Source organism: Vicugna pacos, chromosome 29 (assembly GCF_048564905.1).
Source record: "Vicugna pacos chromosome 29, VicPac4, whole genome shotgun sequence".
Lineage (NCBI taxonomy): Eukaryota > Metazoa > Chordata > Mammalia > Artiodactyla > Camelidae > Vicugna > Vicugna pacos.
The window spans coordinates 14,596,241-14,611,480 of record NC_133015.1 but is presented as its reverse complement, the minus strand read 5'-3'; the positions used below and the strand labels follow the sequence as shown (position 1 = coordinate 14,611,480).

Here is a 15,240-nt window from a genome sequence, read left to right as displayed (position 1 = left end):
ATACTAAGATCATCTTTAATTCCATCTTTATCTACCCTATCTTTCCTACAAATTAAAAATCTCTCCAAGAAGCAAACCCCCTCAGTCTAACAAGATCAGGCCTGATTATAATATTTGTGGTTAATTATTGTGGCTGGAATTCTGAAGTGCAGCAGGATTTGCAAGCTAGTCATCTGGCTTGTTTAGACACTACCCTGACGTCAAAACTTGTGTCTTTTAACTCTCTTACTAAGACTGGGGTTCTCCCTCACGCCCTAACTTCCAGAAGTTATGATATTTTTAGATAGTTAAGATATTTTTAATACAATATATCAGTCATTTTATTAATGTGCATTAAAATCGGAAAGGACTGACATTTGATGTCCTAGAGAAAAACAACATGAGCAGGAACCAGAACTATTCTAGTTTAAAGGGAATGTAAGTAAAATGACTTTCTTCTGGTACGATGCAAAGGAAAGAGGAACAGGTACAGGAGGACACCAGTTAAAACTACCAATCAAACCTGCTCAGGGAAAAGTCACTGACAGAGTCACCAGGAACATATGCTGGGATTGGCCAAACAAGTTTTACCAAAAACTCCTCGTAACAATTTAAAATTCCTGAGATATAAGATAATTACATTCATTGAGGTTGGATTCCAGTACTAGTTATGTTATCTTGTTAGTTTAAATATCTTATTTGCCTTTGTTTTCCCGAAGTGTTTCACAGCATGCCTTGTAATAGTAAGTGCTCAATAAAAACACTTTGAACTATTCCAAAATCCTTGGATCGCTTCAAAGGCTTTAGATAAGGCAGCAAAATAGTTTAAAAGCAAAAACAAAGAAAAACAAAGAAAGCCTAAACCATCTGGCTATAAAAATTTTATTATTCAAAATTTTTAACATGGGATGGTTGAAACCAGTATGTAATTGTCTTATACCTTATTTATATAAGAATGTGGAAGAATCTTACAATTAAGAAATAAATTCCAGAATAATTAAAACCACAGGTAATCAATTGTTTATTTGAACCCAGCTGTCTTTTTATGTAGGTAGACTGAACTAAGGTGATCATGTGTGTTTTTTTTAAAGTCCCACTTAATAAGATTAATGATTTATTAAATTATATTGTGCTAAGATATGATTTGTAGATATTATAAGGAAGAGAATCTCCTGCACTTAGTATAATTAAAAAATATGTTTGAGCTGCTCTTACCATCTTTTCTTGGAAAAGATAATAAAAGAATGAATTCTTTGTAAACTGTTTATACGGTGCATAATAGCCTGATAGATTTCTTACTTCCTCCAATGTCAATTTTAAAAGAGAGATGTATACAATATAGTAATATATGTGGTTTGAAACATACACACACCTCAAGTTGGGCATATCTGTTCTAAATGAAAAACACATTAGTGAATTCATACCCCTGGTAACACTGTAAAATAGGTAACCCTTTTCAGATAAAGTTTATGATTATCTTTCACCAATCTCAGATTTTTAAGCTCCAAGGTTAAGAGAAAGGTACAGACTGCTAAGAAAATTAAAAGCATTAGCATGAGCAAAAGTGGACAAGCACAGTCTGAAGACTAACTGAATGTTTTCAGCTTTCTGCATGTAGTGCCATAAGGATGTAATAAATCAGACAAAGTTACGTACTGTATGCAAGAAAAAATCATTCATTCGACACCTCAACCAAATAGGAAAGATTTATTACCTAACCGAAATTTAGATAATTTCAAATTCACTGCAAAGCTCTTTTTAAAGCTTGAATTACAAAAGGACATTGAAGAAAAATTAAGAGAGATACAAATTTAAAGCTTATATTTATTCCTTAATGAGTAAGATTTGCATTGGATTCTGCTTTGGAATTTCAGAAAATGCTTACTAATACATTTCCTAAAACAAGCATGAGACTGTATTTGGCCACAGAGAGAAACTGCAAGAAACCTTTAGTCACTAAATAAACACAAAAGAAACAGGAACCGGGAAGGAATCAATTTGGATCGCATTGTATCCATTTATTCCTGAGAACGTTATCACTGCCTGGCTGTCATGTTCAGCTCTCCCTCGACAACATGCACATCCAATCCACAAGCACACAGAATTTCAAGAACATTACCAAATATTAAGTCAGAGCACTTGTGAAACACACCTGGTAATTGTCCACAGCCTCTGCAGTTCAAACCAGAGCTCAGCAGCTTGTCTTTATCTTCACCAGTGACATACACAAGAATACCATACATCACTTCCAAAAAGAAAAAGAAAAAAAAAAAACCCCACAATTAGCCATAAATGTATTGCCTCAGAGATAAATCTCCTCTGTTAACCCAAACCAACATCCTGCCTTGATGTAACCTGAGTGCACGCCCAGCGCCCAGCCGCTTCCCCCCTCTAGCACTTGTTTCTAACCATAGCTGACAAACTAGCCTCACAAATCCTTTTTTAGCTGCTGATCAGTCAGATCCCCCTTTGACAATCCAGCATGGTGGAACACTCGAAAATTCTTCCTGCTTCTATTCTACTGCTTGCTCTAAAAACCAGTTTCCTTTTCATTGAGATAATAGCCTTTTCTGCAGTCACATGACTCAAGCTACATTAGCAGAGCTTTATGATAATAGACCGAGTAAGCCTCTACCCCCTCCTGTTATTAAGGGGATGTCTCTCTCTCTCTCTCACACACATACACACACACACACACACACGTGTGCACAATGCACACATGCACTCATATACTGTGCTTAAAATTATTTATTCTTCTTGGAATTACCATAACAGACCAAGAAAAACTATACCCTATTGTGAAAATACTAACAATTTCTAGATCTGCTGCTAAAAATAACTGCTAAAAACAAACATTCTGATGCACGGTCTCCCTCTCAGGGGAATGCAGCTGGCTGGCCACGAACACTCCCCAGTGCACAGTCGATGAAGCGGGGCCGTCAGGGGGAAACGTGTCCTCCCCTGTTTCATAAGCTTTGCCCCCAGTGATACAAAGCTCAAAAATCTGGCATAATGAACACTCTGGAGACATCACAGCTATCCACACATTGGGAATTAGTCTCACGTATTAGTAAAACACATGTAAGCATACTTTTTAACATCAAAATGTATTCTTACTAGAAATATATCCTAAGAAATTTATAAGTGGTCCACAGAAGACAAATATTACCATGGCCAAAACAATCTTAAAATATAATAATCAAAAGTTCTTTGGAGTCTGGCCAATTTGATCTATTTCCAATAAGCCATCAACTCTCAAAACACAAATGTGGAAATACCAGATCAGTGCCTGACACATGGTGGTTCTCCGTAATTTTTTTTTTAAACGTCCTTGGTCACAAGTTGAAGTACTTGGGAAAGAGACAGCAGCAGACAACGTTATCCGCTTAGTTCATTTTGGGTTATTCATAGTCAGTTTGTTTCATCTACCAATCAAGCAATCTGGGGAAGGAGTTTAAATGTAAGAATGTGCTGAGAAGTCGAAAGTGGAGAAAAAGACGGGTCAGAAAGAAAAAATACACTGAAGCACGACACACAACTGGGAGAGGGCAGCCACTACAAGACTAAAAGAGAGACACTGTTCGACCAAAGCCCGCAGACCCAGCTACAGTTCACATGTCCTGGTTTTACTTACTGCCTTGGTTTTCTCATCTTAGAAATAGAAAACATTGTATTTAATATTTTAAACTTCGTTTTGACCTTTTTGAAAAATTGAAGTATAGTCGGTTTACAATGCTGTGTTAATTCCTGGTGCACAGTATAGTGATTCAGTTAAACATACATATATATTCCTTTTCATATTCTTTTTCATTATAGGCTATTATAAGATATTGAACAGAGTTCCCTGTGCTATACAGTGGGACCTTGCTGTTTGTCTATTTTATATGTAGTAGTATCTGCAAATACCAAACTAAACTTGTAACTGTGGTAAAACACACCAGATTAAAACTCACCATTTTAAGCATACAGTTCAGGACCAGTAAGTCTATTCACACTGTTTTGCAACAGCTCTCCCGACCTTTTTCATTTTGCAAAACTGAAACTCTGCACCCATTAAACAACAACTCCCATTTCCCCTTCCCTCCAGGCCCTGGGCAAGAGCCACCACTTTCTGTTTCTATGAATTTAACCACTTTAGACGCCTCATGCAAGTGGAATCTGAAGTATTTGTTTGTGTGTGTGTAGATATTTTAAAGAATAATTATTTTAACACCTGGAGAGCAAGACCAAGAGTTTTCATCTCACACAATCATTTTACACTAACGGCACTATTCCTAAGCAAACCAAGCCAAAATCATATTCTTGGAAACAGAAAACCCAAGAATCATGACAGTTCAACTAGACGGAGGGATTATTATCATATAAAAGTTCTCTCTACCAAAAACTCTGTAATTTCTCAGAACTAAAAGAATTTGATCATTCTAATTCTGAAACTGGAAGTTTACTCTCATCACCCACTCCACACATAAATAACTTGGGTAGGATGAAGCAGGTGTTTACTGATTCTCTTCAAGTCACTGGAAGGCATGCCAGCCGCCCTGGAAGACGGTCCTATCATCTCACCAAGCCTCCAGCGACCACACAGGCATCAGCCAGCACAGCTTCAGCGAGGACCCGAGCGGAGAAATTCAGAGAATGTCGCAGACACTAAGAAAACATATTTAACGCTAGCACACGGGGATACTGCACCACAAAAAGCCAAAGCACAAAGATCCTTTAAAGTTATAATGATTTTAACAGCCACCCAAATATTTCCTCTGTGCACTCAAAATCTAAAGTCAGTAATTACCCAAGGCATCACAGGAAATTAATGTCTCATAGGAAACTAATCTCATAGCAGATATGAGAAAAAACTTTTTTTAAAGGAACAGCATAACAATTGCAGGGGTTAGTTTTGTGAAATCCCCCCACCTAAGTTTGTTCTTTTTCTCTGTTCCCAGCATCATCAAACCTTTGGTTATGTTTAGGTCATGTCCATAGAGGTAAGGTGAAGTCACAGACACTCTAAAATTACCACTACGTGTCCTTTATTAACTACAATGGCGTTTTACGGATTATTTCTCAGCCAACCATGGGCAACGGCAAAATTCGCTGTGATTCGCTGATCAAATCCACCGCAGTAAGAAGATGTCTCCTGCCAAACGCTTCCAAGTAAAATGTCTTAATCCAGATTCTGTGCTTACACGTCAAGATTTATTGCTGTTAGCAAATCTGTCCCTCTGTCGTGTCTTCGGCAGGCGAGCACACGTAGGTGGCACTGTCTAACCCCCTCCTGAGGGTTGCAGCAGAATCTTCCATTACCCATTGTAACCCCCTTTCTTCACTAGGGCAGCGGTGTTTACAAGGGAATTGGGACTGGATAATTTGTAAGGGTGTTTCTAGCTTTAATGTTTCTTTATGATGGTGGTCATACATATACAACTGTGATTCATTTCTTAAACCAAAAGCCTGGTGAGAGGTAAAACAGAGATTCAACAGAGTGATGTTTTACTTTTCATAAATTGAGGCAAAATTTACATTCAGTGCAATAAACAGTTCTTAAGAGTAAAGTTCGAGAGTTCTGACAAATGAAAGCACCCAAATCCACACTCCTATCAAGATATACATAACACTGTCAATACCCAGTAAAGCTCTCATGGGCCTCTTCTCAGGCAACCTGTGCCCCCTCCCTCCACCAACAACATCTACTCTTAATTTCTATTATCACAGATTAGTTTTGCTTTCTCTAAAACTTCGAATAAAGGGAATCATACAGTAAGTACTCTTCATGCTTCTTTCAGCATAGTGTTTTTTAGATTATCCTTCTGACTGCATATATTAATAATTTGTCCCGTTTTAGCACTAAGGGTAATTCCACTGTATCAATCTATTATAGTTCATCTATTCTCTGGTGGGCATTTCGGTTGTTTCCAACGGAGGGCTTGTGGTAAACAGAATTCTAAAATGCTTCTGAAAGATTTGCCCACCCCGCAAGGTACACACCCTGCCTCCTCCCCAGCACTGTAAATACAATGGGTTTTCCCTCCAATGATTAGGTTATGTTATACTGCACAACTGCTTTCAAGATAGGAGATTACTGGGGAGGGCCTGGCCTCACCCTAACAAGTGTTCTCCGTCAGGCAGCAGCAGAAGTCAGAGTTCAAAGCACACGAAGGATTCAGTAGACTTTTGGTGATGTGAAGATGGGGGAAACCACATGCCAAGGAATGCAAGTGACCTCTGGGAGCTGGGAGGGGCGCCCAGTCAACATGGAGCAAGCGAACAGGATCTCAGTCCCACAGCTGCAAGGTCCTGAATTCTGCCAGCAACAAGAACGAGCCGAGGGAGGAGCTTTCCCCCAACTGTCCAGGTGAGAACTCATTTTCGCTGACACCTTCATTTCACCCTGGGCAGAGAACCGGCCAACTCCATGCTCAATTTCTGCTCTACACGATGGTGAGCTAATAAGTGGGGGCTGTTTGTGGTAATCTGTTACTCAGCAAAAGAAAACTAATGGAGGGGGTAATTATATACAAGTTGCTACCAATACTCATGTCCAAGTCTTTTCACAGACATAAGTTTTCATTTCTTGTGGGTAAATACCTGGGAGTGGAACTGCGGGCTCATGAATAAGTACATAGTTATAAGAAACTGTCGAACTGTTTTCCAAAGCAGCTTTACCAGTTTACACTCCCACCAGCCATGCATGAGAGATCTGGGTGTCCCACCACCTCACCAACATTTGGCATTTGTTAGTCTTTTTAGTTTAACTGAAGTCCTAAATGTGTTAGCAGCCTTCTCTACATGTAGGGTGTAATCTGGGTCTGTTTCCTTCTCGGTAGAGTTTTTATAACATTTACAGCTAACAACACCGCATCAAGCCCTGTTTTGTATTCTCCGCCAGTGTCTCTTAAGGGTCAAGTTCCTCTCACTGGAGCATAAACATTGAAGGCACTGATCATGCCTTTATTCCTCTAAGTCCTCAATTTCATCTAGCCTAGTGCTGTATCTATAGATCACGTGGTCAAATTTATATACTGACATTTCTTTTTCCTTAAAATGGTAATTAAGTAGCAACATGAAAAAATGCTTTTGAAGAGGACTTGGAATTACACTTTACTTTGAATCCATCACTAGATACACAACCTTGAGCAAGTTACTTAACCTCTCTGAGCCTTAAGGGCTCCTTATCTGTAGAGGGGGACCCGCCTATACTGCACTGTGGCGGTGAGGGTTCTATGAACTATAAGGAAAGCAACTAGCCCGAAGCCTGGCATAGGAGGCCATCAACTGAAGGCAGCTATTACTAGCTCTTAGTCTGATAAGATGTTCAGCAAAAAGAAGACAGAAACAGTATCTTTCTCTCATAACTTTAAGGAAAGAACGGAAAAGAGAATACATAAAATGTTCAAAAGAGTTGCGTTAGGTAGATGGGACCATAGGTGATTTTCATTCTAATTTCCAAACCTTAAGAAATGTTTCCGTAATTTTAAAATACAGCAATATGTTGATAACTTCTAAAACTGGGTGAAGTTTTAGTACGTGGAGGGGGAGTTATAATACCATGCTAAATTTCCCTTATACAAACTTCAAAAAAATAGAGTATACTGGACCAAAAAAAAGAGTAAATCTTTAATCTACAATGATTTCTTGATACACTAAGACCATACATTTTGTTTACTCCTATGATTAGCATGAGATAAACTCTAAATGTGCCGCATTTAACAAGTGGCAGAGTGTAAGCAAACTTTAAGTCACTTATGATATTAATTTGTTAACCCATTAGCACTGTAATTCTGTTATACCTAAATATTAGGTTTTTAAAACCTGATAAAATATCATGGAAGAGTTACACTGTCTGTTAAATGCGTTTTTAATGCAAAGAGGAATATGCTGCATAAATAAATAGTGAGTGAGCAAGGCGAAAAGTAAGAATGCTCATTTGGATTGGCTGTTTTCGTCAGGCACCTGTGACCACAGAATTATGTCACTTGGACCTCTGGCCTCTCTCCTCAAGAGGTGAGCCAGGGGCAGAGAAAAGGCCTCTCTGTGAATACCCTGCCTATGGATGGCATCCTGCTGACACTGACTAAGGAGCTCCTTCTTTTGATATGTAGGGAAATAAGCCTTCAAGGCCCAACTGTGCTAAGCGAGCAGTGAGTGCTACTTTGTTGGGTTGCTTCCAATAAAAGGCTTATGCAAACAGCAGTGCAGAAATGCCTATGCTACTTCTGCAGGAGATTATACCCGCACAAAAGACAGCTGAGGAGCAGGACTGGAGAGCACAATCACTTCTAAATACGACTCTGCCAAGTCGCCACTTCATGAAATGAAATAACACACAAATAGCACGCTACATTTCCATCTCAGCGTCTGTACCTCATCCAAGGACTTTAGAGGCTTCAACTACTGAATCAGGCTCTTCCCAATTAGTGCGCGTGTAAACCACTCTAAAGGAAGTCGCCTTGAAGAGGTGCGTTTCTTCTTCGAAGTACTAGGTTACCACTGAAGTTCCTAGGTGATCTGTTAAACAGAGTTAGTGAGAACCCCCGTGGTCTGTCAGAGTTTATACCTTTTATTCCTTTGGATTCTAAAAGTGCCTAAGGCTCAGGGAGTAGATTAAATACCACAAGAATTTGATTCATTGATTAATCCAGCTTTCTTGAGATTGGCATTATGACCTAAAATTCTCTAACAGGATCAAGGACCATTCAGAATTATAAAATCATGCGGGTGAAAAAGAATGTGAGATCCACCCCGTCCTGGGACTCCTGAAGTCTTCCGTCTCGAACTCCCAAACGCGGATACCCCCACGGTCTCGAGCTAGCCTTTTTTAAATATGGAAACTTATTATCATTTCCCTATTAATTAAGGAGAAAGCTTCCTAAACTGTTATTAGAAGTTCAAACAGTAACCTAAGGCTGAGACTAGACCACACTGCTTCTTTAAAAGGTTAGAGAGGATTGAGGTTCCAGGGACAGAACAGAAGAGCTATGCCCTTTGGCCTTAAACACACCTGCCTGACATCCTTAAACTCTTGTGTGTTAACCAGGTTCGCTCTTCTGACTCTGCTGTTTTCTGGACCCCCTACACACTGACTTCTCCAAATAGAGCCAGAAGAAAGGGACAGTCACACACGCAGAGGACCGGAAGCGCCTGGCCTGCTCTTCACGTTGTATCGGAATGGAAGGCTTCGCAGGTGACTGACAGTAAGACTTCTCTTTTTCCTTGACAACCTCTTTTAACTGAGATCTGACTGAAAGTTTTAACTCGTTCATAAACTTGGCCTTATAAACAGAATAGACAAAAAGCTTCCCTTTGTGGAGATGCTATATTCTGAGGCAAACAATTAATTATTCATCTATTCTAAATTTCCACAGGCACAGGAGGCACCTGTGACAAAAGGCGCTAAGGACACATGTTTTGTGTTTGTCTCTAAGACCGCATCTCTCCCAGCACATTGCTGGCTCTTAGCACCTGAGCCAATTCTGACTCAACTTTTAACCACTGTCACTCGTGACATGCTTTTGTAAGAGGTGGAGGATTTCTTTCACCTTCCCCTCACCCCAGCTCTATCTTTTTCTGCTTTCTCCTTAGTCGTTCCTTCCTTTCATATCATTAAGAAATGACTGATCCTTGCCTGGAGGAGGGTAATAATTGCAATCAGAGGGGAAAAACTGTTAGAGGGAAAAGGAACCTTTCCTCAAAGCCCCACAGGCCACAGGAAGAGTTTACAATGAAGGAAAAAACATTTTTGACACCTGCTCTAATGTCTTTCACCTCCTTCTCGTTCTTTTTCTTTTTTAGCTTCAGATTAACTCACTTCATTCAACAAATATTTATTCAGTCCCAATGTCATATAATGCACTGAATCAGGCACTGGGAATACAAAAATGAACAGGACAAAAATCCCTGCCCTCTAGAGACCCATAGTCGAGGAAGGTGAACAGAGAAGGAGGCAAAGTTTATAAAATATGATCAGAAATGCCATCTCCAGACAAAGAGGAGAACACCTGATTTGGAAAGGGAAGGGCCAGGAAAGGCTTCAGAGAACAGCAGGTCAAGCAGGACTCCATCACATGTCTGAGGAAGGGGAGAAGCAGGTACAAAATGATTTGATAGTAAAGAAAACCTTCCCCAGCAGGAGAGGAAGGTTTCCAGATTGGCCAGCTTCTCCTGTCTCTCCAACTTTGCCGCATCCTCCTGGGTTCTACTCCAACTACACCCCAGCCATTCCTAGAAACCAGCTGGCAGAACGGGACGGGGGGAGGGGAGCAGAGAAATGGAGGCAAATTGACAAAAAAAAAAAAAAAAAAAGGATTTCAAAGGTAGGACCTAAACCAGCCTGTCACTGCTACTGAGTGGGTCTTGACCAGAACGGGAAACAAAGTGTAGCATTTTCACTGCTGTACATGGACCATGGCTACATTATCCAGTCAGCTCAGAACAAGAAAAGGTCGTTTTGTTCTTTTTGATGTTTTTGATGTATTTTCCCCTTAAACAGGGCCAATTTCATAAAGAAGCCCCCTTCTTTATAAGCGAAGCATCTTACTCAGATTATATCAGGTCAAAACTATTTAACAAAATGAAGAGAGAAAAAAGCTGTAAAGATACATCTTCTAAAAATCAAACACATCCAGTGTTTACCATGTGCGTGATGCTGGTCTAAGCTTTGCATTGGTATTCTTATCTGGTTTCCTCACACCAATATTATTGGGCTGGTACTATCATTACTCCCAATTTACTAAGGCACAGAGATGTCCAGTAAAGCTGGGAAGAAAAAGGACCAGGATTTGAACTCCTGCAGCCTGGTTCGAGAGTCAACCTTTAGCTGTGACACTGCACACAAAAAGAATAGAGGGTGCTCAGGCTTAATGATCCCCAAGGGTGCAGGCATCATGCCAGCGAGGTGTTTTGCATGTGGTGTCCCACTGGTTCCTCTAAATACCATGAGATTGGTTAATCTTCCCCTTTGAGAGATGAAAACACTGAGGCTCAGTGAGGTTAAGTAACTTATTCAAGATTACACAATCGAAAGACTGCAAAACACTGGTTATTTATTGGGTGCAAGTTATATGCCAGCCACTCTAACATGCGTTATCCCTTTGATCCTCTCAACAGCCCTGTAACATAGGTATTAACTTATCCCTATTTTATAGCTAAGGAAAATAAGGCTTAGAGAGAGGTTTGGGAATCTAATCAGAGTCAGGGTAGTAAGAACAAAAATTTAACCATGGACCAGTTGAGTCCCAAATCCCGTTTTCCCCCTCTGATGCTGCTGGAAATAAAACTTTACACACAAGCTCTAATATGCAAGGCATTATTAGGAGTACACAGATGATTCCACCCCACACAGTAAGTTCACAGCATAAAGAGGGAGAAAGGGCTGCTATACAAATCACTATAATCTCCATTCATCTATTCCTCAGCTGTTCACTGAGGTCCTCACCACGTGGAGGCACTGTAGACAGAGCAGTGAACCGAGATGAAAATTCCTGCCCTTCTTACCTTACAATCTAGAGAGGGACAATAAGCAAGATACATAGGGAAAGACACAGTATGTACCACAGTGGTGCTAAGTGCTCAGGAGGAAGAAAGAATGGAGGGGGATTAGATAAGAGGGTAAGTTGGGGACATTTCAGCTAGGGCAGCCAGGGACTCTCCGGCTCTTCACCAGACAAGAAGCAGATCGCCATCACCGTGACAGAGAACTGTCCCCTCACCTTCCCCAGTATTCCCTGACCCTCCTGAGAGCCATGGATAAACCCTATTTTCTCACCTTCAAGCCTGGTACAATCGGGCTTCTATCAGAACACTTTTTCAACCCTTGGCTTCCATGACACTGCAGGATCATGCTTTTCTTCCCACCTCCCTGATCTGTGTTGGGGCTACTTCTCCCTGCCACCAAGCCAAATGAACAAACAAACAAAAAACACCAAAAAACAAAACAAAACTATAGATATTACTTGAACGGCAACCTTGGTTTTGCTTCTCACTATAAAGCCAGCCCTCGTGGATCACACCTGCTGATGCAGTTTCAGGGATCACATCTGTAAAAACGGGACCCTATTTGCACTTCCAGCCTCACTTCAGCCATCGCCTGAGCTCCAGTGCCCTCCTTTCAACCCCCCGTAGACATCTCTCCTACGTGTCCACACTTTTCTGCAGAAACGCCTTTTCCTCTCTCTGCTGCTTCTCATTTTCTGCCACCCAGTGCGTTTTCTGGACTGTTCCTTCTCTCTCCATCCTCAAACCCAACAGATGTCCAAGATCCTCAGACTCCACTTTCGCAGTTCCTCCAGATCATATCACTTTCTTTCTGCAACCGCCGGGCTTTCCACACCTCTAAAGCAGGCTTCCCCAGGAACTGCTCCCCGTGTCGAGGTTCTCCCTTTCTCCACTTCTATGATCAGCATCAGATTTTAGTGTCATGGTTGAATCATGTTTAACACGGTGTTAAATCACCATATAGTGCTGATCTGAGGATTAAGTGTGACAATTCTAACACCCACCTACCACAATCCCTAACACACAGTAGAGAGTCAAAAAGTGTCAATTCTCTTACTTTCACTTCCTGTGAAATCAAATAGGGATTTGGCCTTCAGAGGCCTGTGCAATCCACCTAGTTTTCCAGGGATTTCTACCAAATATTTCCCTCCCTCTGCGGACTCAGTTCCGGCCAAACTGGAGGACCCCGTTTTCTTAGACTCGAAGTGGTCTGGCACTTTCATGCGGACTTAGCATTCACACATTCCATCCCATTCCGCTGAGAGTGAAGTCTCTCTTGCCCTTCTCAGTCTAAATCTCCTGATCCTCTGAGGTTTGTCATCTCAGTAGCCAGCTCCTCATGGAATCTTCCCTAAGCCCTTCATACAAGAGACCTTCCCCCTCTCAATCCCCAGAAACCACCAACGACTCTGACAGCGTCTATCACTCAATCTATAAATAATTATTGATCACTTGATATGTGCCAGGCAATGTATCAGAGACGGAGGACACAAATGTAACAAAACGACCGTATTCGTTAACATCATGGTTATTACTATGCACTTTTTCATTTTACACTGAGCACATTATAAACTTGAAAGTGGCCCAGCACAATGATTGTAAGCTCTTTGATGTCAGAGTCTGCGCGTTACTCATCTTCGTCTTCTCTACAGCACGTATTATGATACCTTAATACACAACGTAAGCTTAAATTGTTAAATTTGATGGTGCCCATAACAATTTTGCAATATTTCAAAAACACTTTTATTCAGAGACGTTTAAGGGGTTTATAGCAAAGAATCAACTATTACTAAAACGCATGAGAGAAATTACTACTATTTGTAAAAATTCTACGTGAAGAAATAAGTATTACATAGCAATTAGGTGCATAACAGTTTACTACGATTTAAATATAAAGCTAGGTAATCCTAGAGCCTCAGATTATGCCCTAGGTTCAAAGTCTAAAGAATATGTCAAAGCAACAAATAAGACAAATTCAGTAAAACCCTCAATCCTTAGAGTAACTTTTATTACATTTGTGTTTTGCTATTGAGCGGAGATGTGCCACGTAAAAGTCTCATGATTGGTACAAACTATGTCATATGTAAATGAGAAATTAAATGACTGAATAAAGAACAAATTCACTGCACCGGGTCCCTGACTCAGGTGTTAAACGCAAGACTTGTAAGTTAGAGGGACAAGCCAAATATAAAGTGTGAAGAAAACCTGACAGAAGACGTCTACTCTAAGTCATCCCTTAGTATTCAATGCCTCCACCAAGAGCGCTGGAACCACGGCCCTCCCTAACAAAGCCATCGAAAGCAAAAGCAAAAGCAAAAGCAAAAGCAAAAAGGTCAATTCTCCAGTAGCTTAGATATTGTAAAAATATGAATACATGCTCAGAGAGTGGAAATAAATCTTAACATTTCAGAACTATTTCTTGGCCCTAATACTTCCAAATGGGTAGAGTCTGATGGGGATTAAGGGCCTCTCTGTGCCTTGTGCTGAGCTGGGCACTACACCTAATCATTTGCTTTAAGCAGAATAATGAAGAACAAATCAACAGTTTAAATGCTCAACTTCTAGTGTTCAGTGTCAAAAGAACCATTATATAGTCAACTAAGAAAATTACTGAATACTACACCAACATCCATCTCCCAGTTTTAGGATACTAAAGACTGTCCATTTGTTTTTCATAAAAGCAACCAGTATCATTTATTTTGATAGAAAATTTATTCCTTAGACATTCTTGGCTAAAAAAAAAAAAGATTAACAACTAAAAATATTTACAAAGAGCTCACCAAAAAGAAGGATCCCTGTCATTACTGAAACATGAACTGGTGAATGAACAAAGCAGACATTTTACCAGGAAAAGCACACGATCTGGGTTCACGTGGTAGGTCATGATAAAGATAAAACAGCATATTGCATGAAAGGTGGATCTTCAAGGCTAACCCCATCCCTTGCCAGCATGACAATACGCTTTAACAGAACAGCTGGAGAAATGACAAAGTCGGTGCATGCTCCAGTTTAAGAGGGAAAAGGTTAGACTACTACAAATAGTGAATATGATGGCAAAACACTGCAGTGAAAGCTGAGTCTTAGTTTAGTAAAACATGCAAAGTTAACTTTTAACACTTGAGTACATATAGCAGATTTTATGAAATAATTATAGTAAAAGAAATTATTAAGTACCTAAATATCAAAGCTTCAAATTAAAGTGATTTTAAGACTTAATGTTTATTGAGTGCTTAGTAAGTGCTAAGCCCTTTACATACATTATCTCATTTAATACCATCCCTATGAATCAGATATTTATCTTCTCCCCATTTTACATTAAGTGTCAGAGCTTGGGTTCATACCTCAAATCTAACTTGGTCCTTTAATTACTACAGTAGTATATACTGCGTTAACACATATATATAAACACATACAGGTTCTTTCCCTATACAGTAATACGCACTATATTAACTTTCCTGTGAATTTAATGCTCAAACACATACACAGGGTAACTAACACACCCAATCTTCTCATAATATGGGAGTACCATATGAATTGCTCAAAGCTATACACGTTAAAGTACTTTTACATGGAGAAGAGGAGAGAGGCAAAGCAGTGAGAATTGGTTCCTGACATGGAAAAAGGACACCAGGTTCACTCTTATTGCAGTTCCCTGAATCAGAGCCAAGACAGGGGCATGGCTGGGACTGCTGTGGGAGGGGACAGGGCACAACTACTCATCCTGCCAGGCAAACCCTGGTCTCTCAATGCACTGACTATGCAACTTTAATAGGC

The 15,240-nt window shown here is 40.2% G+C and overlaps 1 protein-coding gene across 18 annotated transcripts in view; it reads right to left on the bottom strand.

Moving 5' to 3' along the window:
- The window catches only part of NCOA2 (nuclear receptor coactivator 2), a 234,538-nt gene that overhangs the window by 106,803 nt on the left and 112,495 nt on the right, over window positions 1-15,240 (bottom strand). Inside the window, exon 3 of one of the 18 annotated variants that reach the window (XM_072951829.1) lies at window positions 2,132-2,224. The exons of the other annotated variants lie outside the window; for them this stretch is intronic. The gene's annotated coding sequence lies outside the window, so the exon portion shown is untranslated. The remainder of the gene's footprint in view (window positions 1-2,131; window positions 2,225-15,240) is intronic. 18 annotated transcript variants of the gene reach the window in all.